The 4,426-nt window shown below is 47.8% G+C and overlaps 1 pseudogene; it reads right to left on the minus strand.

Annotated features, from left to right (window-relative positions):
* Window positions 1-2,371: 2,371 nt before the first annotated feature.
* On the minus strand, window positions 2,372-2,528 carry LOC147001029 (Nuclear RNase P; annotated as a pseudogene).
* Between the last annotated feature and the right edge of the window lie 1,898 nt (window positions 2,529-4,426).

The following is a 4,426-nucleotide window of genomic DNA, read 5'->3' on the forward strand; positions in this document are numbered from 1 at the left end:
GAGCACAGAACTCAGGTTTAATTGAACTGATAATCCACATGACAGACAGGGAGATTCATCAGCAATGCTTCATTCATTACATGCAGTTTTGTTATTTGTTTTTAACATTCTGAGGACTTCCCCCAAGCTGAGGAGGCCTTGATGCAGGTTAAGCTGAAATTTCTGGTTCAAAGACTAAAAAGGAATTTTCAGGCTGGGTTCTATAATAAACACATCTTAATGTAGGCATGAGAGTTAAAAGAGAAAAGTCTACTCAAGGAAAATTCTAAGATAAAGAAAAAGATGCCATATCAGAGGACAAGATGTGGAGAGAACTATTTTAGAATTCGTCTTTACTTCTGTCCTAAACTCTAAAAATTGTAAATGTTTTAGCATTTAACTTAATTCAAATGTTGTTACAAAACCAAACTCTTTATTATTACTAGTTATCACTTTTACCAGGTTTTACAAAGTTTTTTTTACATTTTAAAACGGGATACCTATTTGTGAGTCTAAACCTTTTTTTTTGGCTAGAGCTTTATTTATTGTGTAAGACAGGCAGGTATGGAGGGAGTAATTGTTTTGATGGCAGGTAACATCTGTACCCATATCTCCACTTTTCAGTTTTGCTTGCCCAAGTGGATACTGGTGTTGTAGAATCCAAAACAAATTCAAGACAACCTACCACTTCCCCCTCTGAAGGAAATTTTAGAAACGTAGTAGTCAAAATACTAAGTCTGCAGTTGCCATAACAAGATAGCAGTTCCCTGAAAAATTTTCCTACCCTGCCCCACACTGAATTTTGAGATAAACCACAAACACCCTGATCTTGCTAGAATTCCCTCTGATGTTAATAGCTGTGATGTTATAGCTGACCCATAAGTACAAAATGTACTGCTGCTTTGCTGATAACCCACCATAAGGGTAGGCAGAGTGAGTCACTAGGCCAAAGATAGTCACTATGCAAACCAACCAATGCCTGAAATGGTTACTTGCTATACCAATGAGAATAATCCAGCTACCCTGTTGCCTAAATCTGCCCCCCCCAAGGTATAAAAATTGTGTTCTTTCTGTTCAGGGTCTCTCCTCTTGCCTGTATGCTGAGAGGGTTCCCCAAAGCATTGGATCAATAAAAGTCCTCTTGCGGATTGAAGCAATGGCATTCTCTGTGGTCTTTGTGAGTGAAGGTCTTTTGATGGACTCCAACATTTGGTGCATTGGCCTGGAGGACCTTCCTCAAGGGGACCCAGACACTGTGTATCAGAGGGATGCTCAAGCAAGGTAAAGTGGGATCTCTGTCTGTCTATCTTGTCAGTGTCTGCTGTCTGTGTCTGTCAGGTCCTGGAAGGGGATGACTGCTTTCAGGTTCTAGTTTCAGGTCTGGTTTTGGTTCCCAAGGTTGTGTGTGGGTGGGCAACTGGTCTCAAGTTCCAGAGTTCTCATGAGAGACCCCATCTGAATGAGCATTGTGACATGCAGACATGCCGAGATGTCACAGGCGATGAGGAACTGGAGGATGCTCCAGAATCCCTCTGGGGGGTTGGATCAGAGGTGTTATTTCTCAACTCAGCAATAGCTGAGAGGCAACTACTGCCTGGTTCAGGTTTCTGTGAGAATCGAGTCTAGGACGCCCTGTATTGTTTTTTGTTTGGCTTGTTTTCTGTAGTATTATTGTGAATGTCAGGCTGTGGTCCTGAATGTTGTGGATGCTGAGGGGAGGTGGAGGAGACTGAAGTGAGGGCCCTGGCCTCAGGCCCAGCTTCGGGCGGGGTTGGCTTTCAGGGGCCGCTGAGCTATGTCCAGCTCCTGGGAGTGTGACCAGCAGGTTGAAGTCGTGCAGCAGGCCCTGGTGGAGGTGCTGGGCCTTTAGGAGCCTCTTTTGAGCTTGGTGTAGGCAGACATGGTTGGAGTGGCCGGCCATGAGCACTCTGTGGTACCTAGGGCTGAATTCTGCGTCCTGATGAGAGACCCAGATCCTCACTGACCCTACTAGGCAAGAATTTGTCAGGTTGCTCTGGGAGTCTATCTCTCACCTTCTCTGACCTGCCCAGTCTTCTTTCATCACCATGTCTGCTTCTCATACTTACCTTATGATGCTTCATGTTCCCCTATATCCCGTCTGCCTGCCTCCAGTCTTTGGCATGCTGGGTGCTCACAGGTCCTTCCTGGTCTTCCCTGCTTTCCCCTATGCTTCCAAGACTTGCCAGAGATTCTGGTACCATCCCATGTCCCTTGCAGTTAGCCAGAGTGCCTCTTGTTAGTGAGAGAAAGTGATTTCACTTTGAGACATCAGTGGCCCAGCATAGTCAGCTGTGAGTGCTGTGCTCACTCCCCTGCCCCATGTATGTTTTCTGGCGACTTCATCCCCATTCCTTTCCCTCTCATGCTGCTGGCCATGAGGCTGTTCCAAGCTCTGGTGAGGAAGGAATGTGCCCTCCCAGGGCTTCTCCTGCCCAATCAGCCCACTGGTAGAGCCCTGCTCTCTGGGAACTCACCTCCTTCCCAGCACGGAAGGCTGCAAGCACTGCTGGTGCAGAACCCCAGGTGGCAGGCTCCAAGTTCCTTATGCCAAGGGCAGAGCGGTCCTCACTGGAGATCACTGGCACATGGACTTGACCCCAAGGTACACCATGCCCACGGGACAATTGGCAGCAATTGTTGCAAGTTCTCTTCATCACACAGGAAGAATGTCCTGGGAGCAGATGGAGGCCCTCTCAGCTGCTTTGCTGATATAGATGATAGGTTCATGGAAGGTAGGGAGCATCTGAAAATCTTTTGCCAGGCTCTGATGGAAGTGCCCGACCAATATGACCAGGTACAGAAGTTAGAGAGAAAGCAGAGTAAGTCCGTAAGAAAGTTAGCACAAGTTGATAAAAAAAAAAAGTACAGAGGAGAAGAAATAAAGAAAGGAAGGAAAGTGCTGCTAAGAAGTGAGCAAAGAAAAGAAAAAGATTTAACCTATAGAGAATCTAGGCAACATTGTGAAGGTAAAAAGAGCAAAGCTTCAGCAGACGCACGAGAGATAGATGACAGTGGCAAATGGAGAGATTAACAGTGAAGAGAGGAGGAAATAGAGATGAAGGGGATTAGAGAGAGGTCTGAGATAGGAGAGACAGGCAAAAGGAAGGGTTGCTATATAGAAATAGAAAGCAAGATAGGCAGAAGGATAAAGCTCAAATGGTGAGACACATGGACAGGCTGACAAAGACAGAGACCAGAGTCAGAATCAGAGATGTGCAGTAAGAAAGAAAGATAAAGCAGGGCAGAGGCAAACTATGAGGGAGGATAGGTGACAAGATGGAGACATGATAATTGGATAACATCCAAAAGAGACAAGAGAAAAACTTGCATAAAATAATGGCCACAGTTGTCAGGGAAGTTAGCAAGCCTTGAGACTCTAGTAAGATAGTACCTGGCAACAAAAGAGAGCCTTTGGCTAAAGATCAATGAGTTTACTGTAAAGAAAAAGGACAGTGGGGGAGAGACTGTCCCAAGAAGAAGAAGAGAGGCAATGGTGGCTCTCTAAAGCTAGAAAAGAGACTCTGTTTTATATTCCCACACCAACCAGTTCAAGACAAGTTAGAGAGTTTCTGGGCACTGCAGGCTTTTGCAGACTGTAGATTCCAGGTTTTGCTGAATTAGCAGCCCTGTTTTATCCCCTCATTAGAGATAAACAGTCCTTCATATAGAAGAACAAAGAACAACAAGCCTTTGATGCCATTAAGACTGCCCTAATGACAGGTAAGAGTGTGCACCACAGAGGCAGACAGCTTCTGGGACATGCAGGAGCCACAGAGCCACTGAGGCAGCACCCTTTTGGGGCCCCAGACATCCGACACCCTCCCAGCCGGAGAACAGTGGTGCGCCCTGCACAGGAGATCTCTGCCTCAGGAGCAGGGAGCGCCATCTTGGTTCCGAGACTCCACCGAACTTAGGAACTTAGTCTGCACAGGTGAGAGTGTGCACCACAGAGGCAGACATTTTCTGGGACAGGCGGGAGCCACAGAGCCGCTGAGGCAGCACCCTTTGGGGGCCACAGACATCCGGCACCTTCCCAGCCGGAGGAGAGTGGTCCGCCCTGCACGGGAGCGCTCTGCCTCAGGAGAAGGGAGCGCCATCTTGGTTCCTGGACTCTGCCGAACATAGGAACTTAGTCTGCACAGGTGAGAGTGTGCACCACAGAGGCAGACAGCTTCTGGGACAGGCGGGAGCCACAGAGCCGCTGAGGCAGCACTCTTTTGGGGCCGCAGACATCCAGCACCCTCCCAGCCAGAGGACAGTGGTCCACCCTGCACAGGAGCGCTCTGCCTCAGGAGAAGGGAGCGCCATCTTGGTTCCTGGACTCCGCCGAACTTAGGAACTTAGTCTGAACAGGTGAGAGTGTGCACCACAGAAGCTGACATCATCTGTGACCTGCCAAAGCAACACAGCATCTGGGAATGGTCCT

Source organism: Mus caroli, unplaced genomic scaffold, assembly GCF_978045245.1.
Source record: "Mus caroli unplaced genomic scaffold, Mus_caroli_1 scaffold_15, whole genome shotgun sequence".
NCBI classification, from domain to species: Eukaryota; Metazoa; Chordata; class Mammalia; order Rodentia; family Muridae; genus Mus; species Mus caroli.